The sequence below is a fragment of the Dermacentor andersoni genome, chromosome 1, assembly GCF_023375885.2.
Source record: "Dermacentor andersoni chromosome 1, qqDerAnde1_hic_scaffold, whole genome shotgun sequence".
NCBI classification, from domain to species: Eukaryota; Metazoa; Arthropoda; class Arachnida; order Ixodida; family Ixodidae; genus Dermacentor; species Dermacentor andersoni.
In genome coordinates, this window is record NC_092814.1 from 117,942,454 (window position 1) to 117,965,388 (window position 22,935).

At 49.1% G+C, this 22,935-nt stretch overlaps 1 long non-coding RNA gene across 1 annotated transcript; it reads left to right on the forward strand.

Annotated features, from left to right (window-relative positions):
* Positions 1-1,712: 1,712 nt before the first annotated feature.
* LOC140216441 (uncharacterized) lies at positions 1,713-15,188 on the forward strand. Its single transcript, XR_011893114.1, has 2 exons — positions 1,713-3,173; positions 13,572-15,188. It is a non-coding gene; the product is annotated as an uncharacterized lncRNA (long non-coding RNA).
* Positions 15,189-22,935: the final 7,747 nt, after the last annotated feature.

A 22,935-nucleotide genomic window follows, 5' to 3' on the forward strand; every position in this document is an offset into this window, starting at 1 on the left:
TGTCATCAAGAGGCTGAACACGGCCAAGTGCTTCGCCGCAAAGAGCCTTCAGGGTTGTAGGAAGCGGATTGCAGACAACGATGGAGCTGAAACCGGCTGAAATGTCAAGCGTGGCGAAAGGGAGGGGGAACGTCCTTGCGGGTTATGAAGAGTGCCGAGGGAGTGAAGAGGACAGCGCCTTCAGAGATAGCGCCACAGAAGACGGGAACAACGGCAGACGAGTACGGCGGTATGGCGATGTCTTACCAAAGGACTAGCTTAGCGGGAAGTGGCGCCGACGAGGGGCACGTCACACAGAGGCGATAATTCAACTTCAGCACGTGCACAATTGATGACGGCGTTATTTCGCGAAAGAAAGTCCCACCTCAGTATCACGTCGTGAGAGCAGGACTGCAGAACCACAAACTTCACAATATGGAGAACGCCCTGAATAACAACTCTAGCTGTGCATGCTGCTGAAGGCTGAACTGGCTGGGCGCTTGCTGTGCGAAGAGAAAACCCAGAAAGTGGCGTCGTAACTTTTCGTAAAGCGCGAGAGAGGCGTTCGTTTAGGACATACACAGCTGCTCCAGTATCAATTAGCACAACGGTAGGGACGCCGTCAACAGTAAGGTCGACAACGTTTGAAGGCGACATTGGAGGACTTGTACAGATCGATGGCGACGCAGTTCCTGCCTCCTGAACTGCGGCGCTTAGTTTTCCTCTTGCGTGGGTGAAGGGCGCCGACGCATGGGGGACAACGAGCGGCGACGCGGGGAAGGTGAACGACGTGTAAGGACCGGGCGCTCGGCTGGTGGCCTGTTCGACTGCCGACTAAAATAAGTGTCGTGGAAAAGTTGTACGTCGGCGTAGGGAGACGACTGCACGAACCCATCAGAGTGCAGCATGCGGCGGCGGCAGAGTCGTGCAACATGGCCGGGAATACCGCAGGCATAACATATGGGCCTGTTTTGCGTGCACCAAGGATTAGCAAAGGCGGGAGCAGGTTGATGAACGGGATGATCAACGGGTGGTAGCGGCCTAGGATGTAGCGCAACGAGTGGTTGACGAGGAGGCTGTGCGGCGACGGATGCGTAAGTAAGTGGCGCGGCGACAGGGTACTGCTGATGCTGCGTTGGTAGAGCCTCAGCAACTTGGTCTTCAATAACCCGCCGGAGCGTAGGGGCGAGCTGTGTAAGAGACTCTTGCGGCAGCGGCTGCTGACGTGCAACTTTGTTCCGCACGAAAGCTTGGATTTGTGTGAGCAACGGGGAGCGATCAGAGAAGACTGTCATGGAAGAGAGGGCCTCGTCAGCCACTGAGGGGCGCCTGGTCAACTCGCGCTGCCTCCTCAACTCGTAGCTTTGGCACAAGTTTATAAGCTCTGCTACGGTGCGCGGACTCTTGGCGATCAACATTTGAAAAATGTCATCAGCGATGCCCTTCAAGATGTGCTTCAATTTGTCATTTTCGGGCATAGAAGCATCCACACGTTTGCATAGGTCGAGCACCTCTTCGATATAACAGGTGAATGTTTCACCGGGTTGTTGCGCTCGCTCTCGTAACCGCTGCTCGGCGCGCAACTTGTGGACGGCGGGGCGACCGAAAACTGCAGCGAAACTGCTTGAACGCGGACCAGGACTGAAAGTCGGCTTCGTGATTTTTAAACCAAAGGTGAGCCACTCCCGCAAGGTACAAGATGACGGCATTTAACTTGGTGATATCGTCCATCGATTGTGCAAGCTCACCCGTTCGTAGGTAGACATTGACGTCCTGTTCATCCCTACCGCTGAAAACCGCTGGATGGCGTTGCGAGACAGCGCCAGAGCAGGCAACGGAGGGTGGCGGCGACGTCGGCTGGGGAGAGTCGGGCATGACGGGAGGCAGAGTCCGAGACCGGAGTTCGAGGGTGTGGATGTTCTTGAATCCCCCGCACCTCCACCAATTGTAATGGGGTGTATTGAACAGTTCAGATGGTAGCGTCTGTTCGTAACCGAGAAGGCAGGTGACGCAGAGCAGGAACAGCTGGTTGCCCGAACGGCTCACACTCGTGCTAAGCACTGGCGATCCGGCTGGCCCACTGGTTGCACTGCAGGCATGGAACACACGATCTGGCTGGCGTTTTTCTTTTGCTCCTCTTCGTCATTATAGTACGTCCCTCTTGCTACGACACGGAGTAAAACAGACTCGCAGACATTTAGTTTGTAGGATTTATTATTTGTCTAAACTTGAAACCGTCTACTGAAGCAATAGGTCAAACAAATAACTACACGAAGCAGTGCCACCGTTTTCTGCATGGCATCGCGCCCAGCTTTTGTGTGAACATTACTTCGAGATAGTATGGCGCGGCATCAGGCCGCCCTATACATGCAGTGGTATCGTTTTACGTCACAAGATCACATCACCGCTCCATGAATTATGTGAGATTTCCGCTTTTACACTGTCGGACGTACTTCTTCGTCCTGGCGTCTTAAGATATTCGACCAATGTCCATGGTATTTAAATGTGCGTAGGAATACGCACACACACACATACATACAAATGCGGAAGTGTTTCAGAATGTTGAAAAGCAGGTGATGTATTATGAAGCTGTAGACACCATTGTACAAGTACTGGAGTAATAATAGGCACAGACTTTCAAGACAGTATTGTCTACCGTGCGCCGTGCATTTGGTGAACGTTAACGAAGCTCAAGTGGTCAAAATTAATCCGGAGTCCCCCACTATAGCGTGCCTCACATCGTGGTTTTGGTACGTATGACGCCAGAATTTTTTTTTTTCTTTAGGATTGTCAAGTGACTAACAAAGTTTTTTATCCGTGTTGAAAAAATGTCGCAGGACGTCCTGAAAAAAAAAAAAAGAATATTGCTCTAAGTTTATTGCGCCGATTACATCCGCTACGTCATTTGTTTTCGTAGAAAAAGAAAGTAATCGAAATCGGGTGGGAGGTGATTTTTTGTTTTTCAGCCTGAAATTGGCCCATTGATTTTTTTTAAACTTATACGTTAATGACACATTTCATGTGAACAGTAGTAATAATAATGAAAATTACCACGTGTAAATAAAGTCAGCGTCGCATGCAATGCTCCTTATAAAAGCCGGTGTTGTAGCACGCCGTTATTCACTGGCTTCTACTGAAGGCCACGTGGAAACACTTCAGGAAACGCTTTGTTTAAAGAAAGAAGCCCAAGGCCAGTAAGTTCTGTGTAACTTCTGTTTAAAAATGATTTCGTCGTGATGCTTTTGAACATGAGAACCATCTTGAAATAGCGGGCAACGGGACGACAGAACAGAAAAGAAGACGAAGACAGGCGCAAACTAACAATTGATTTCGCTGAAGCCCCACCCACAGGTATATAAATCTACAAGCTTCGCAGACGCACCGTTACAAGGAAAAATGGAATCCGTCAAAGAGGACGTGATTAAATCAGGCGCGAAAGGACTTTCATTTCTGCATCGTACAGTGCAATCAAAGTTTCGCTTACACAATAATGACCGGCTTTTCTGATAAAAATGCCTCTAACGTTACACGAGCGGTCACGAGCGTCCCGTTGCGCGCTATTTCAAGATGGTTCTCTTGTCGAAATACCAACTGGCGCAACATTCAACACTTTTGAACACGTTACCGCCGTGCTACCCTTGAAAATTTCAAATTTGTCAGTCCCCGACTCGCACGCTGTTGTCACGTTTTAGAGATGGTGAACAAGAAATGCTGCCACAATACTATTGAGTCGAAAATATCTGAATTAGGCGGGCTTGTGCCGCGAAATGCAAGTCACAGTACACTCGAATCGCCATAGTAGCAAGCGCAATTGTATACATATAGGTCGTCGAAATCAAAACTCGCGGGTCAAGTTCGTCCGCTGTATATTCGCAAGTAAAACTACACGGACCGCAGGCTTGCCGAGTAAAATTAACTTATTCGTAGTTCAGGCCCATGAACTGGAATTTCTGAGTGCACCGTAAAGTTCGCAATGCCAAGTTAGGACTGCAGTCGTCGATTTCAAGTTACATAGACGCAGGAGAAAGAAGTATACTGCAGGAACTCCCGAGTCCAGTCATCTTGTACACATACGTCAGGTATATTTCTCCTTATTAATCTTGGTTGGGCTTAAAATGTAATCGTCATCAATTTTAATTAGGCATAATTCATCTTAACCTTAATTTAATGGTAATCGTACTTTGCCCTAATTGACCTTAGCACCCATAAATAATCTTGAATATGTTAATAATGTCACCGTAATTACTCGATCAGTGTAATTAAGTTAACCTAATTTAATTGGCATCGCTACTTAATCACCCTCAATTAATCGTCATTACGGTTAAGTAGTTTCATCGTAATTAATCTTATATTAACCTTAATTACTCTTAATACCTCTGCAGTACTCACTACATATAGTCATAAGCACAAATCTCAGTAGTCATGCGTAGTCATAAGGCCCCCATGTATTCCTATGGAGCGCATCGTGTCACGCGTTCAGACAGACGAACAGATTTCCGATTCTAATGTTTACGCAATAGAACGGCTTGATCGAGGAATCGCCCCGGTTCGTGTACTTCTGCTCAGGGGGACTGCAACAATGTTTGCGTCGTGCGTGCATTCTGATTAAACTAGGCTTTCGCTTTACAGTTATTTTTTTTTTTTAGACTACATATTTTTTAATGAAACTGCTATAGCGAAGGTGGCGTTCTTGCAATAGAGTTGCTAGGGGAGGCGGACATACGCTGCCGCTGTTAACGTAAGCTTGAAAAGGGTAATGAAATTTTGTTGGTTTTTTTTTTATTTAACCCTCGGGAGCAGCTGATCATATCTCAGCTTTGGAGGCACCCACATTGTAATGCACCTCGATTTTTTTTTAATATTGAAAATCGCACGTAATTCGTGATATTCATTATTAAATTTCAGCGCTTAAACCAGACAATATCGAAATCGAGCGCCCCGCTATTACGACAGACCCCGTAACGGAGTGCGTGACGAAGTTTAAGCGATGGTGGCCGACACTGATACACGTCGTGGCAGATGCTTGCCAGGCAAAACATATCAGATGGATTCGGCGAGACGTGCTCTCATTCGAACTTCACGCACATCGTCAGGGGGTTGGATTGCATCGCTAAATTAAAGCATCCGAATTTGCCGCATAAACAAGTGTCCTGAAGGTTCTAATGAAATGTGGACGGATTTTTGTCAATTAGTCTTCTCACACTTAAGTTATTAGCAGCAAAGTATGTACACCCGTGAGCAAAGGTATACGGACCAGCGATTACGCGATAAAACTAATTTCCTCCTCTCTTTGTGAATGCAACTAGAAATTAAAGACCGCAGTCCAAACTTGGCATTACGAATTTTTTAGTGCATTCGTCAGTTTCCGTTTATGCGCGTTAATTACAAATAAAGTTAGCTTTTTCTGCAACCCCGAGGTCCGTATAATCTTGCTCATGGGTGTACGCCTCGCCTCACAACACCTCTGCAAAAAGGCAACGTTCGCTACGCTCACGTCTGCTTTATAAAAGATCGTAGAATTGGCGAAAACATTAAAGAAATTTCGGATTCCGTAGGCGAGTCTTGCGCTGAGCGGTAACTTGATAGCAGTGATCGTCCTCTTGAGAACGGTCACCGGCAAGAAGTAAAACAATGTGCACTCGTGCGAAAGAATAACGGACCTCTGCAAGCGTAGAAGAAAAATTGGGGTAAAGTGCAGCGCAGTAACTGGGTCTCTCAGAAGAGGACACCTCAACCGCGCTGCACAAGAGGGAGTGGGAATGAAAGGAAGGGAATGGCGCGCGTCGCGCAAGCTCGCGTGACGTCAGTTTCGGTGCAGTGCGCGTGCGCGTTGGAATGACTGTTCGCTCTGTCCGACGCGCGAGCTATCGATAATCCATGTCGGCGGCTCACTAGAATTCGCGAAGCGATGGCGCGGCGCGCAGAGCGCGCAGTCATAGCAGTCATGCTCGCATGCGCTCTGCGTTGGAATTGACTTCACGCCAGCTTGAGCGGCGCAGCGCCAGGGGATGCTGCCATGCTCTTCAGAACCTACGGCACGCGCTCGCACGGGTCCCTTAGTTTTAGCATAGAGTTTCCGACAATAATTACTAGAGGAAACTCTAGCGCTGCTATCGTTTAGCTACCATGGGAATGATGGATAGTACATGGATTTGTCTGATCTTTGTGCCTGGGGCTTCAGGCATTCTTGCGGCTTCGATTATTACGCTTTATCTGGGCCTTTGGAAGCAATTTGTACTTTTTTAAATGTAGAGGGTAATAATAACACGCTGCAAGCATGTATAATCGCTGCTAATTTGAGTAATAAAATTATGGGGTTTTACGTGCCAAAACCACTCGCTGATTATGAGGCACGCCGTAGTGGAGGACTCCGGAAATTTTGAACACCTTGGGGCTAATTTGAGTGGTTACTGTGATTTCTGTGCTAGAGATTCTGTGTTCGAATCCTAGTTTCTGTCGGACAGTTTTAATATTGTTTTCTTCATTGTGTCTTACACAATACTTTGTTGAAAGTGACGAATTTACGAAGTCACCAAGCCGTTTTAAGCTAGAAGGACGGAGTTTAGGCAAAGCCACGTATTACCCATAATTCCCATGCTAACTGAACCGCCTCAAGTGCAACTCTCGTAGACGCAAGCGCTAGAGTTCCCTCTAGTAATTGTGTGAAACCCTGTGACTTTTGCTCATGACTGCACGCTTGACAATTCCCTCCACCTACCTCTTAAATCTTAAAAGGCAACGGCGCGACGCTGCAAACGTAACAGCAAAGCGAGAAATAGCAAGCGTAAAAATAAAATAATGATTCCAGCAAGAAATAACAAAGATGCGCAGTTACGTGGACGACTTAGGACGTGCGCGACGCTGCTGTGACTGCGTAACACTGTCGGGTACGACTTCATAGACCAGTGCACCAAGACGTCATTGATCGCGAGTGTCTTGCACAGCCCGAAAGAACGTCGCAATATCGTTTCACCAAGTCCGCGTCAGCGTATTGATGTCAAAACCCAAACACTGTCGCCAGTCTGGTATTCCACGTAGCGTCGTCGTAGGTTGTACTGTCGACTGTCGATTCTTTGCCAGTTCTTGATGCTCAGGTGGGAGGGCTGCCGGGCTCCTTCCACACACTGGACGGCAACGTCGAGATTGCCTTCGTCGGTGACGTATGGCAGCATGACGCCGTCGCTAGATTCCTACCGTAAACAGCTTGAACGGCGCCATCTACGTTATTAGAGAGTTTTAGAATAGGGGCCGCAATAGTTTGGGGCCCCAAACAGCTTTGCGGGTGTTAGCGTTGGGGCACGTAGGAGTGAAGAGTTTTAGAATAGGGTTTTACGTTTGCGGATAGCGTCTTGCGCTGACAGCGCCACTATACGGCATCAAAGAAAAGCTATTCGAAATAATTAAATAAAATGTACCATTTTATGATAGGAATAATAATTTTGGCTTGCGTGTATTTGCGTTTAGTTACAATTTAGAGGTTATTTTGTAAGCAGCAAATAATTAGTTGCGCTTAGTTTTGAGCAAACCAACTTTACTAGCCTTCACCAGCCAAGCTTAGCCGTGTTAGGCCTACGAGCCATAAAATCCACAATCGAATTCAAAATCAGCGGCGTCTAATGAGTCAATCTTCATAACACACGCTAGTTGGGAGAAAGCGATAACCGCAGTCACTTCTCCTAGCTTGCGAACTTCACGCGTTACCGCGAATCGAACCCAGTTTTGTGTTAGGTTAGAGCCGTCGCTTTGATGGGTGCCGCCATGTTTGCCGACGCAAAGCTTTTGGGGACGCTATTTGGGCTCCCGCTAAATCGGTGAAATAGCGTTCCCAACGCAAAACCCAAACGCAGTTTGCGTCGTGCGCATGCGCAGTGGCTTCGACGCTATTTCTTTGGGGCCCCAAAACGTTTGGGGCCCCTATTCTAAAACTCCCTATTTCTTGTACTACCGTGTTATAGGCAAAGGTAATGCATGTATACGGAATGAAGGGATCTCACACCTTGTGCTCAACGTCGACGTACATACGTTGCCAACATGCCGGGCGTTTTGTTCGAGTGCTTCGTCTGGCTCAACTGCAGGATCGCTTGTGCAAGCTCCGCCTTAAATACCGTTCCTCTGACGGGCATTACTTCTGAAGCGCCATGTCGTGGCAGGATGTTCTTGACGATAATTTTGTCATTTCGGCCGCACTAACTTTAGGCAGGGCCTGTTTCAGAGAAGCAAGTGCTGTAGTCGGTAGCCACCATGCTGACGTCGGAAAGGGAGGGGCCCAGAAGGTCCACATCAATCTGCTGGGATGTCTGCAAAGGGAACTCGATTGGCTTTAGCAGTCTCGCAGGCCTTGTCGGCGGTGTCTTGTGTCGTTGACAGTCTTGGAATTTCTTGACATAATGGACAACGTTGGCTGTTGGACGCTGTCAGTAGTATTCTCCTGTATCCTTGCAAGATATGCGGGAGAATCCGAGGTGCCCTGCTGTAGAATCGCCATGGAGGACGTGCAGAACCTCGGGCCTCAGTGCTGAGGGCCCTACGAGATGGTAGTTGGCGCAGATTGGTTAAAGGTTCTTTACGAGTACGCTGTTTGGCAAGGAAAATGGGGATAATCCGTCCTTCAACATCCTATAGAAACGCAGCTGGTCTTGCCTTCCTAGTACAGTCGGCGTCACCGTTGTGTAGAGCGCGGGAACAGCGGCCGCCGGGCTGCTTCGGAGGCAGCCAGCGAACGGTAGCTGCTGGGTTCAAGATAAGAAGTGTCTGGGCACACAGCGGCCGACGCATCTAATCTCGGGCCCAGCCACTACCGTTAGACGTCGCTGGCCGGCTGTAGAGCGTATAGAGTCACTGGAAAAAATTTTTTTCCAGTGACTCTAGTAGAGCGCCCCGGCGGCCGCCGTTCCAGCGCTCTACACTAGGGTGACGCCGACTGTACTCGACGAGGCTTCTTAGTTCCTGGTATGCTCGTTGCTGTTCTGCGAATTCGTCAGCGCTTATTATTGATTCCGGAGAGTTTTTCTGTTCATCTTGCGGCGGCGGGTCAATAGGGGCGTGGGACAGGCAGTCAACGTCAGAGTGCACATGTTTCCGTCCAGAATCGTGGATCACTGTGACATCCGGCTCCACCGTGCGAGGTAGTCTGTTTTGTACTCAAGTTTGTCAACTAATTCAGAAGGCCACTTACGACTTTTAACTGCCTACCGTAGACATTAGTAAGGCCGAAATTTTTGCCGTAGTCCAAATGATGGCAAGGTACTGTTTTCCGTCGTAGAATTATTAGTTTCCGCTCTCGGTATAGCTACTGGCTAGCATAGGCTTTCAAGTCCATTTTTCATCTGGTCTAGCACGGCGCCGAGGTCTACGCTACTTGCGTCGGTGTGTGGAGCGGTGTCCTTGTGGTACTGTATACGTGTGATGGTGGTGACGGCAGGCGTCGCTTAAGCTCTTCGACTTGCAGCGTTTCCCAATTGAACTCGACGTTTGATTTCGTGAGATGAGTCAGAGGTTCGGTGATGCGAGAAGACTTCACAAAGTGCCTGTGACTGTAAAAATGTTTACACCCTTAAAGGTGTTGTCGCACTGGTCACACCATTACCGTTAGGGCCTTAAAAAATTACAGAGGCCGACAACGGCGCTCTAACTAGACGCGCGATGACAAAAGACGTAGTTGAAAACTATGTAATCATTCTGACCGCCTTGGGCGCACAGAAATATCCGACAAGAGAATTTCACAGGGAGAGATATGACATTCTGTCGGAAACGCAAACAGCATACGTCGCGCGGCAACGTTGTTATCGCCCTTGAAATTCGTACGGAACATCATGGCGACGCCGATGACGACGGTAGAAATGCGCCTGAAGTGTCTCTATATTTGATATCGCAATAAAGCGGTGTTGTGTGTGCTAAGCTGTTAGTCTGTTCGCACATGTGCTAGTGGTCTGTCCATTGCCCAACCGACTTATTTGCTATAGTCACTGGTATTATTCGAAGTTCTGCAAGAAGCCAGGCTGGTTTCCGGTGTGATGAAAAAAAACGTCCTAGTATCACTTCGGTCGATAGAACTGAAGTGTTGCCGGTATTGATTCGTCGTTGAAATCCAGCCCACACGAAAGACAAATTTAGTCCTTGTCCTTCGTATTTCCTGTGTGCTGCAGTTCCACAATGAGTCAGTCAGGGTATCGGGATCAGCTCTCAGAATTATAGTTGACTCTTCGTCGTAGAGCCAGAGGTCGAGCCGAAACTTAAAAAAAAAAAGTTTTTGATCGAATAAAATGGAACATGGATGTCACAGTTAAAAACTTAAAGTACTAGAGAACCATCTGTTCCTGATTGAGGATGGGTAAATTGCGGAGGCACGTTCCGTTCTCGGTGCCGGTGAATGTGTCCCATTTTCGCGCGATACGTTGGGTTGCAAAAGATACCGAGCGTGTGGTAGCTAACCGACATTGTCATTAGGTTATGCATGGTACTTGCGCTGCGCACACTTTCAGAGGGGACGAAATTTAGTCACGATTCCAGGTACACTGCGCACCGCGTATCGGTGTACATAGTGGGGCTGAGCTAAACCTTGACTAGTGGAATTTATCGCCTGCTTGAACAGTTTATTTAGCTTAATGCCCTGATTATCCCGTCTTTTGGCTTATTCGTTCTAGTATATGCAAAGTTATGTATAGGCGATCTTATGTAAGCCGACTATATCATTTAATCATCACCTTGTCGCTCTTGCAGGCGCAGCTGCGAGAATCGCGAAAACAGCTTGCGTTTTCCCATGATGGCCACTCTATAGGAATTGTTGCAGTAGGTACTAACGCGTATACGACCGGAATACCGGAAGACATATCTGGGAACGGAAGCGCTGGTAGACATCTTGTGACGGTGTGATCAGCCGCAAAACGCTAGGAACGTTCGCCTTGCACGACTCTGATGAAGAAAATATTCGGTGATTCTTATGTGATGTTTATGTCACTGCCCGCTCGTTTACACCTGTACATAAGTGGAATGCAGTCGAGCATTGCTGTGCAGTCGGTCACCACACAGCCGAATGGCATACATTGTGAAGGCGCGGAGTCGCCCCCATATATTTTTGGCAGGTGCTATAGGTCTGAGATGGCACGTATTCGATGTGCTAGCACTCTACTGTATGTTTTTCCCTTTCACCTACGTGTATACGTCACAGCAGCAGTGACTGGATTTGCCGTAATTAAATCCTTTGTGAGGATATCGAACCGCTGGAAAGGACAATTTCTGGTTGCATAATTTGTAGCTTGTGCGAGTAGGCCGTGTTTACGCTAGGCGGCTGGTAATTTGATTTCTCTGGTGGAATACGCTCGCGCGGCACGCGAGAATGTATCGTGAAGACTCACTTAGCTAATAATATGGAAAACAGAAGATTGCCCCATAAGGAACGCCATGAAAGCGCACGGTGAGGCGAAACAGCAGATGCTTCCGCACCGTCGCTTCCTTCCATCGGGCGTATACGCAGCGCCTCGAAGAAACAAAGTTACAGTGCGGAAACAAGATGCGTAATGCGTATACAACGCCACTTTCTATGCGTGTATACAGGGTCGATGTGTACCGTGTACTTCGGAGACTTTTGTTGCGTCGTGTCTGTTTTTGTACGAGGCACCCTGCATACGTTCTTTTATGTATGTTTGGATTGCACCCGAGTGCTTGCATGCACGTCTAAAGGCCCGTAACGACGGCGCGCGTGCTCATAAGTGTTGACTTTCTGTGGCAGTAACAACAGCTTCCAGGACGAACGTCGGGTGAGTTGACGAGTTGCAGCTAGGGTGGGCCGATATGCCAAGTACGCGCGCTAAGACCAAAATGCATCTTCTTCGTTTCACAGTGGAGCCTATGGTGCTCGATATTAGCGTTTTCTTATTTCATCTTTTTCCAAGCTCAAGTTGTGCTGCATTCGCCCACCTCTTGGTAGCGGGGTTGGAGGTGCCCCAGGGAAGGGATCCTGCGCAGTCAAGTACAGGCGCAGTTCGTGCCATGTACGATAGGAAACGTATATGAGGAGCATTTATCTGTTAAAGCTGTAATAATGTAAGAGTATGATAAAAAAAAAGACGAAAGTGCCGCGAATGCTCGTTGATGCTGGTATATTCCAAGACAAGCATCATTGCAAAGCATAAGGGTCGATGACCCTGGACGTGCCGTCAACACATGTAATAAAAAGAACAAAGGTGTGATAATAGGCATCAGACATACATCAATCAATTTAACTAAGAAAAAAGTGTATTCACTGATAAGGTTCGTCCGTTTTTACGGTATGTGCTACATACTGGGAGTGCAATGGTTCTAGGCTGTGTAAGCGGCGTTTCCCTTGTTTCAGTTCTTTCTGCGGTGATTTTCTGCGTATGCGACAAGGGACAAATAAATATACGGTACATGTATGCTTATCTTTCCAGTAGAAGGTCAGTTCACTGTCTAGTTTCGCTGCTTCCGCAAATGTCAATATATGCCAATTATCCCAAATGTAGATATCGCATCGAGTTTCGACGTAGTGAAATGCATTTGGTATAGAAGTACGGTTTAAGACATCCGGCGCCTGGGACCGTATACGCCGTCCTCGTTACTTGGTCTTTTTAAAACAAGTTTCCCAAACGGTGCTCTTTTTTTCTCTTTTTCATTTCTTCCTTTTTTTTCTTTTTTTGCGAGCGAAAGCAGATGCTTGATTTGTACGCTGCACTGATGCGTAGAGTAGCTTCATTTTGTTATATAGCTCTTGTTATTGTACAGCGCTTGTCAACCTTCCTTTACGTCCCTCTTGTTTGTTAGCACTGTTACCGTCTTTACGAATGAACGCCAACCAACTAGCACAGTTTGCCGCATTACTACAATACATATGTGGTTCGCATGTGCAGGCGTTGCCGCACTAAGGATCGAATATGAAAGAGAAGGAATTACTTGGCAAATAAATATGTGGTTCACATTCTAATGCAGGTATTTATGCACACACACACACAAGCACACATTAATTAGACTAAAGAAAGAAAAGGGGTGGGGGAGTCACTTTTCAATAAAAGTACGGCAGCATGTATCTGCACAAAACCCGCCGTGCTTGCTCAGTGGCTATGTATGGTGTTGGGCTGCTGAGCACGAGGTCGCGGGATCGAATCCTGGCCACGGCGGCCGCATTTCGATGGGGGCGAAATGCGAGAACACCCGTGTACTTAGATTTAGGTGCACGTTAAAGAACCCCCGGTGGTCGAAATTTCTGGAGTCCCCCACAACGGCATGCCTCATAATCAGATCATGGTTTTGGCACGTAAAACTTCATAATTTAATGTATCCGTACAAAATGGAGAAATAAAAAAAGAAAAGCACACTGGGTGAAGTGGTGTCGAACATCAAGGCACAGTGAGGAAGGGGATGATATGAGAAACATGGACCAGACGGTTTCTAATATTCTTTGCCTGGACTAGCAATATAAGGGGGGGGGGCAAGAGGGTAGATGAGTGATTCTACGAAAGAAAGGGTGCCGTGGGAAGGAAATACCATGCAATGATTTAAACTTTGTTACGCGGTGTTGATGAAGTTAACCTGTCAGGCTGGTTGGTGATTGCTGCTGCGCGTACTTCTGTCCCTCGCAGGAAACCCCGACGGGCAGGACCATGCGTGGTTGACGGCCCAGAGTGGTGGTACTCGGGCCCGGTGGTCCTCCCTGTTCTTGCTGGCAGCGGTCATTTCTGCATTCTAGCGCTGCGCACTGCCCTTGACTTCAAAGGAACTCCCTTTGCTATGTCATTTTAGCCAGCGAACAAAGGTTTATACGCGCACTGAACACAGCGTCTAAGCAAGATACCCACCGATTGATACCCAACGATTCACGCGCGAGGGGCGTGGGTTAGCTGCAGTGTCAGTAGTCAATCAAGCTTACGCAGCACGTCATGCGCGTATATGCAAAACAGAAACTCTAGCGCATGCATGTTATGCTTGTTGCGCATTTTTATACCTGCCTTCGGATGTATTTTCTTGTTATTGAAACGGGGTGGCAATATTTTCTCGCAGTGTCCGAGTGTATTTTTCTCTCTTGTGACGTATTGACCACCGAGCCTGTGCGGTGATCGCGACTTTCTTGTGGATGGGTGTCGTAAAGGTAGGTAGGTCTCCTCCATTTTTGAATTTTTGAATTCTCTAGTCACCACCCGGTCCTGATATTTATTTTCGGACGTATGCAGACGGGGGTATGCAAGAGCCTCGAAAAATGTAGCTATTTAAAGATTACTATATATAGTCAACCATATTGATTGAACAGAAGGAAGTTTAATGCGAGGGAAGGTGGAGATGTCGGACGGAGCATGCCTCTCTCCTAGTATACTATGCATTGTGGCGAACGGAAGTGGGAAATCAACCACGTTGAAAACGGGATCGTCACCATGTTTATGACACCCTTGCCGGGCATACCTAGCTGTATGCCTTTCATAGAGTCCTGCTATCTGTGAAGATAACGGGTAACGTAACCAATTATTACATAGAATGTTGGGGAAGTAAGAAAGCACACACTTCAATGTCGATACGATGCTGTTCACCTTTAAAAAAATATTCGGGCCGAACCATTCAGATAATGAGTCCATTCTCCCTAATAATAATCTATTTTCCTTTTTGCAGTTACCTTCCATTTGAAGCATTATTTTTTCAAACTGTGGTGATAAAACATTTTTGGAACAGTGATTTTCTTTTTCCGTTGATTCCTGCCAGACCACTGAGACATCATAATACGTTCACTACCCCGCGGTGTTATACCCGTTTTGGTCGTTATTCCAGAAAATATTATGTTCCTAAAATTTTTAATTCTTTAGCCACTGAACTGTACTCTATCTCATCAAAACGGACACTCAAACTGTACCTCAAAACTAATTATTCTTCTGTTTAGTTGTCATTAGAGCCCGTCCTATAGTTTAGATTAGTTTCGATTAGTTTCGTGTGTATCCTTGTTTTTTTTTTTATCTTTTCTAGCTTGCGTTTGCTCGTAGCTCACGTTTTGTTTTGTGGTACTTTGCTTTTGTGTTGCAACCTCCTTTTTCGCTGTAGTTTGCTTTTGTTTTGTAAATTGCTTCAGTCTATAGCTTGCTTACCTTGCTTTATTTTTTATTTTTTTGAGTACTTGTCGCTGACTGCCGGGTAGAGCCCGACAAGCCTTCATGGCTTGGGCTGACCGGTTTTTTGAATGTGTAATATTTTCATGAAATAAAGGATATGTTAAGATGCGTTATAGTTCGATTGATTAGACGCTCAGATAGCAGAGCACGTAGCGAGAGGACACAGAGCTTTGGCAACACAGACACACGGCTTCCAACCACACGTTGTCGTCGTCTTTCTCGAAGCAGTGCCTGCTGCGCGTTCTTCTCCAGTACAATTGCCTCCCCGGAGAAGAGGAGCCGTCTCGGCGACCTACGGGCAAGATAGCACAGGCGGATCAAAGTACGGCTTGAGCCGCTGAACGTGCACGATTTCGCGCCCTCGGCGGCGCTTATCGGAAGGCGGCTCAAGGGGTTCTACCAAGTAGTTCACAGGAGACGTTTGACTGACGACACGGCAGGGACCCTGGTACTTGGGAACAAGCTTTGGTGAAAGTCCAGGGCTGGTAGCGGGAACCCAAAGCCAGACTAGTGAGCCAGGGGCATAGGGTGTCAGAGAGGAGGGAATATCCCGAAGGGGCTTCTGTCGCTGCTGATCTGCCGAAGTAAATGTGCGGGCGAGCTTTCGGCACTCTTCCGCGTGTGCAGCAACTTCGGACAGGGTAGTAGCCTCCGTTGTGTCAGGGCGATACGGAAGGATGGTGTCCATTGTGCAGGAAGGCTCGCGTCCGTAAAGAAGAAGGAACGGGGAAAATCCTGTAGTGGTCTGTGTGGCGGTATTATAAGCGTACGTCACGAAGGGTAGAATTCGGTCCCAATTGGTTTGGTCAGGTGCGACGTACATGGCTAACATATCGCCAAGAGTGCGGTCAAAGCGCTCAGTCATGCCATTAGTTTGCGGGTGGTATGCAGTAGTAGTACGGTAAATTACGTTGCATTCCTTGAGCAGGGCTTCTATAACATCAGACAGAAAGACGCGGCCTCTGTCGCTCAGCAACTCTCGGGGGGGCTCCATGGCGAAGTATGATGTTACGCAGAAGGAACATCCCGCGCAGATGCGTTGGGCAGAGGCGAAGTTTCCGCGTAACGCGTGAGATAATCTATCGCCACTATCACCCAGCGGTTGCCATCTGAAGTACCCGGAAGGGCCCCATAAAGATCAACTCCGACCCGGTCAAAGGCCCGTCCTGGGCAAGGCAAGGGTTGCAGTGGAGCAGCTAAGGCATGAGGGGTATTCTTGCGGCGTTGGCATGCGAGGCAGGAGCGGACATATTGGCGGACGAATCGGTACATCCCGCGCCAGTAATAACGAATTCGCAGGCGCGCGTACATTTTTAGTACTGCATGTGCGCATTGCGGGTCATCGTGAAACGCTGCACATATGTCCGAACGTAGATGCCGAGGAACCACGAGTAACCATTCGCGCCCGTCCGAGAGGTAGTTACGGCGGTATAGGAGCCCGTCACGAATAGCGAAGTGGTGTGCTTGGCGACGCAACGCACGGCCAGTAGAAGGCGCTGATGGGTCTGACAGAAAAGCCAGCATAGCGACAATCCATGGATCCTTATGCTGCTCCGAAAGCATATCCGTGGCGGTGAGGGAGGACTCGCATATTCGTACTTTCTGATAATTGGGCTGGCCTGACACTGGGGAGCGAGACAAGGCATCTGCGTCCGAATGTTTATGGCCTGAGCGGTACAGCACTGGAATATCATACCCTTGGAGGCGAAGCGCCCATCGAGCTAGGCGACCTGAAGGATCTTTCAAGGACGACAGCCAGCAGAGTGCATGATGGTCCGTGATGACGTCGAACGGGCGACCGTAGAGGTAAGGACGGAACTTATTTATGGCCCAAATGATAGCCAGGCATTCTTTTTCTGTAACAGAATAGTTTGCTTCCGCTTTCGTGAGTTCGCGGCTAGCGGAAGCAACAACGTATTCATCGAAGCCAGTCTTTCGTTGTGCAAGAACAGCGCCAATGCCGACGCCACTGGCATCCGTGTGTATTTCTGTCGGTGCGCTTGGGTCAAAATGTCGAAGTATGGGAGGTGAGGTTAGAAGACATCGCAGCGTCGTGAATGCGGCATCGCAAGCTGGCGGCCAAGCCAAGAGGTCGTGGTTACCCGCGAGAAGCTGCGTCAAAGGCGCTATTATGGTGGCGAAGTTGCGGATGAAACAACGAAAATAGGAGCATAATCCGATGAAGCTGCGGAGTTCTTTTGTGGTCTTTGGTCTTGGAAATTTGGCAACGGCTTGGAGTTTGGTTGGATCTGGGAGCACACCATCTTTCGAAACAACGTGGCCAAGGATGACTAGCTGACGGGCGGCGAAGCGACACTTCTTCAAGTTGAGCTGGAGTCCAGCATCGGCAAGGCAAGTGAGCACGCGTTTGAGTCGGAACAGGTGAGAAGAAAAGTCCGGGGGAAAGATGACAATGTCATCGAGATAACAAAGGCATGTCTGCCATTTGAGGCCCCGGAGTATGTTATCCATCATTCTTTCAAAAGTTGCAGGCGCATTACATAGGCCAAAGGGCATCACGCTAAATTCATATAAGCCGTCAGGCGTAACAAATGCCGTTTTCGGACGGTCTGCATATAACCTGGACCTGCCAATAACCGGATTGTAAGTCTAAGGACGAAAAGAATTCAGCGCCTTGGAGGCAGTCCAGTGCGTCGTCGATACGGGGAAGAGGATAGACATCTTTCCGGGTTATATTGTTGAGTCGTCGATAGTCCATACAAAAACGAATTGTCCCATCTTTCTTTTTGACCAGCACTACCGGAGAAGCCCAAGTACTGTGTGATGGCTGTGTCACGCCGCGTCGGAGCATGTCGTGCTCATCGATGACACGACGCTCCGTCGCGGACACACGGTATGGACGTTGGCGTAGCGGCGCGTGGCCGCCGGTGTCGATGTGATGAACGACTGTGGAGGTACGGCCTAAACACTGTTTCTGGAGGTCGAAAGAAGATCGAAATCGGTTAAGAAGGTCGACGATCTGCGTGCGCTGACTCGGAGTGAGGTTGGGGTCAATAGACGGAGCAAACTCTCGGTCACATGCAGGCGGAGGCGCAGAGACGGGGAGAGTCATGGCGTCAACGTGAAGAGGAGTCGAGTCATCAGGCACATCGTAGACAGAGCTCGTGTCGAATTCATCAGCAAAACCGAGGCACTCGCCATGATGTAAGCTTGATGGACACGAAAACGGATTCGAAACGTAAAGTGCGCTGGAGCCCTGGCGAAAGGCAAGGAGGGCAAAGGGAAGCAATAAGGGATGACGGCGTGCAGCAAGTTGAGATGGCGTGAAAAAAACTGTGGAATCGTAGAAAGCAGCACAGGAAACGGGTACAAGGGCGGAAGAGAAAGGAGGGATATCAGTGGCGGTGGCAACGAACACTCGAGCAGAAGGTGGAGGCAAATCTTTAGAAAGACTGCCGCAGAATGGAGTCAGCGCAAGTTCTGCACGGGCACAATCAATAATAGCGTGATGAGATGAGAGGAAGTCCCATCCTAGAATGATGGCGTGAGAGCAGCGGGGAAGAACAACAAATTCAATGTGGTATAAACTGTCTTGTATGGCGACACGGACTGTACATGTTCCTAAGGGCTCAATAGGATCAGCGCTTGCTGTGCGTAGCGAAATGGGAGAAAACGGCATGGCGACTTTTCGGAGCGTACGGCGAAGCTGGTCGGCAATCACGGACACTGCGGCACCCGTGTCGACAAGCGCGTGAACGGCGATACCTTCGGCAAAAACTTCAATGACGTTCGCCCTGATTGTGATCACTGCCAGACGCCTGAAACACTGCAACACCTACTGTGCGACTGCCCAGCATATATGCTGGAGCGAAGGACGTTAGAAAGTTTCTTAGCCAGCGTTGGCAGGCAACCACTGTCGGAGGAAGCTATCCTCGGCCCATGGCCTGACACTGCAATTTCAACACGTGCAACAAAAGCATTGTTGAAGTTTCTGCAGGACACCAAGCTCGACGAGCGGCTCTAGCAAGACAACTGTCTTATGTACATAAGCACTCACCACTTTTCTTATCATCATCATCCATCCCAGCACTTACACTCCCCTTCCCTCTTCCCCTGTGCAGAGTAGCAGACTAGAGCGCACTAGCTCAGGTCGACCTCTCTGTCTTTCCTATCAATAAATCCAATTCAATTCAAATCAATGACGTTCGTTGGGAATAAACGAGGGCTTGAGCAGTTCGAAGAGGTCGCAGTTCTTGCCTCCGGAACTGCGCCTTTTAGTTTTCCTCCACAGCCGGAGGGCGGCGGACTATGGGGGACAGGGAACCTCGACGGGGAGATGGAGACCGACGAGTGTTGAAGCTTTGGGGAACAGGAGATGAAGGAGCGAAGTGCGGAACTGGTGGTGAATAGCGGGACTGGGAGTCAGGAGCATTCCCTTGAATACTCGCAGTATCGGGAGGATACCAACCTCGCCGGCGGCAGAACCGTGCCACATGTCCAGCAAAGCACACGCGAAGCAGATTGGCCGATTGTCTTGGGTACGCCACGGATTATCAACAGGGGGTCTAGGTAGCAGAGCACAGTTTGGAGCTGGGCGTAGGGGCTGCGGAGGCGCGCAGAAGCCGCTTCTGGGCATGTTGTTCGCAGCTGCAGAAGGCGAGGCGTAGAAGCTGCTTGTGGGCGTGTAATGCGCAACTTCAGGCGGAGGTCTTGGCCTGGCAACGACGGCAGCTTAAGTGAGCGGGACTGTCGCTGAAGGTGGCTGATTAGGGAGAGGTAGTGCGTCGCTGACTTGTTCATGTATGACGCGTCGCAGTTCCGGGGACAAAGAGGACTCAGACGACTGGGTAGCAGGCAGCAGTGACAGTTGGCGCGCGACTTCTTCGCGAACGAATTGCTTGATTTGGTCGAGGAACGAAGAGTTCGCGGAAGCAGCACTAGAACTGTCAGTGAAAGCCGAAACCGTGTCGTCCGGCGCGACAGCTCGGCGCGTGGTAAGGCGTTGTTTGCGGAGCTCGTCGTAGCTCTCGCACAGTGTAAAGACCTAGTCGATCGTTTGAGGATTTTTCGCCAAGAGCATTTGAAAGGCGTCATCCTCTATGCCCTTCATGACATTCTTGATCTTTTCAGAGTCGGGCATGGCGGGATTAATGCGCCGGCAAAGGTAAACTACGTCTTCAATGTAGCTGGTGAAGTTTTCACCCTTTTGCTGAGCGCGACCACGCAAGCGTTGTTCTGCGCGAAGCTTGCGCACAGGAGGCCGACCGAAGACTTCTTTGAAACAATGGGTAAATGCTGTCCAGCTGGAAAGGTTGCATTCATGATTCCGGAACCAGAGATTCGCGACTCCAGAAAGATAGAAGATGACGTTAGTCAGTTTAGCTTTGTCATCCCACTTGTTATGCGCACTCACGCGATCGTATGACGAGAGCCAATCCTCCACGTCATGGTCGTCGTTGCCGCTGAAGACCGGAGGATCTCGTTGGCGTAGAGCACCGGAGCAGACGCCAGGCGATGCCATGGGAGGATCGGGCTGCGCAGCGTCCTGAGGCATAGCAGAAACGGCAGGGAGCGTCCGGCTGCGGAGTTCCAGGTTTGGGAAGGGCCCCGCAGCTCCACCAAATGTTAAGATGCGTTATAGTTTGATTGATTAGACGCTCAGATAGCAAAGCACGTAGCGAGAGGACACAGAGCTTCGGCAACACAGACACAAGGCTTCCAACCACACGTTGTCGTCGTCTTTCTCGAAGCAGTGCCTGCTGCGCGTTCTTCTCCAGTACAGATATTATTATTATTATTATTATTATTATTATTATTATTATTATTATTATTATATAGTGGCGGATTAGCCAGCGAAGCTGTCGGTCGCAGACTGAGCAACTATGTGGCTGAACTCCGCGTCCAGAAACATTCTCTTGAATTTGGAATTTGCCCCGGCGAAACTCGAAGGAAGTGGCAACTCAAGCTTCTGCCTCTAGGACGCAGACTACTCGAACGACGTAGCTTGAAGCTTACGAGCGGCCTCCAATGAGCGATTTTCATCGGTAGCTTGCGCGCAACGCCGACAATTTAGACTCCCGCGCCTGCTCTCGCTGACGTTCTTCGGGGGCAAAGCCACTGACCGCATTCTCTGCTTTCGCACGGGCACGTTGTCGTTGGTTATAGCCGCGTCTCTGCTGTCGACGCCTCTCCTCGTACTCGGCTTGTTTCTCGGTAGTGCGCACAATGCGTGGTCATCTCACTTTTCCCATTTTTGTTGGAGTTGAAACTGTTGCAATGGTCTACCTCTGCAATGCACAATCCCGTTTACACACCGCGGGGGCTACCGCGGCGCACATTCCCGTGTATACCCGCCACAACTGCCGCCCCGTTGTATTGAGGGCAGACGACAGCCGGCAACAACGGCGGCCAGCGCGGGTGCACTCCCCCACTGCGCAGGTGCGGCGCGCGGTGAAACCACGTGTCCTTCCTTTCTTCTGCCCCGTACTATCGTTCGTTATCTTCTTCGTTCACTTTACGGACGTTAGCCAGCCAACACAGCAGCCCGATGCTCTGCCCATTAGGCCATGGACTACTCGGTGACCCAAGCTGGCGTGAAAGGGGTTAGACGCGGACCGACAGACGTGCCGCAAACTGGCGAAGTCCCCAAAGAATGCTAATCGCATTAAAGAATATGAACATGAGAGCCTAGGATCCTGCGAAAAAGAATGCTTGGCATATGTATGCCAATTTGAGCAAATGGCACATCAGAGATAACGAAGCTGTACAAAAGAGTTCTGGCAACCTTCGTAGGAAGTACTAGGGGTCTGTTTGCTGGTTGTCTTTAGTGATGATTGATCACTGACGTGTTAGTCATGCGGTCGTTTCGGAGCTCCCACGCGTTGCTGAACCACACCGTGCGCTTTCACCGCCACAGCCGTATAAACTCCTAGTAGCCGACTCCCACGTGAAGCCGATCAAACGTGATGTGAGAAACAAAAGTTGCAGGTTACTAGCTGCCCACCGTGGTTGCTTTAAGGCTTTGGCGTTGCGCTGCTAAGCATGAGGTCGCGGGATACAATCCAACTGCCGACCGCGGCAGTCGTATTTCGATGAGGGTGAAATGCAAAAACTCCCGTGTATCGCGCATTTGGGTGCACGTTAAAGATGGTAAAATTAAACCCACTATAGTACTGATTATGAGGCATGCCGTAGTGGGGGACTACGGCATGCCTCATAATCAGAACGTGATTTTGGCAAATTGAATTACTAAGTAAAAAAAAAAAAAAACACTCCGCAAGGAAGTGGCCGATTCGAGTGTAGTATGGGCAAGGTGACTTTCATTTTATAATCTTGAGTCATTGAGAATTTCATTTCGAAGCGACAGTTTGGGACTCCGACGCAGGCTGCATTGCTAGCTGGCTGACATTTAATACCGAGCGCGCCTTCGCCACATGAGGACGGTTGTAAGTGTCCCCAAGCAGCTTCGCTGTTGAAAAAAGAAAGAAACAAAGTAATAAAAGCGTTGACAGGTAGAGAGCGATTCGAGAGGAAGAGGCGCTATTTTCCGCAGCCCTTTAGGGAGCACGTCTCGACACTTTGGAAAAGAGGATATAAAGAGGCAAGAAGAGAGTGTCTCCAAGCTGTAAACGCGCCGCCAACCTGCCGCTGTCCACTATGCGCTGCGACGTTCTCTCTCGTTGACAAGCACTTGGACCAGCTGCAACTACCAGTTAACCCTCGCAACAAAGCACTCAATAATTCATAGACAGTCCATGATGTGCGTCCACGGTGAGTACGAAGTGGCCGAGCTGTAACGAATCGCGCCGCCAACAGCTCGTCTACGCGACGTCCTTGTGTGTGGCGTAGTGATTCGGTGGTACTGAGCCACTTCGTGCTCTCCCGCGAAATTCGG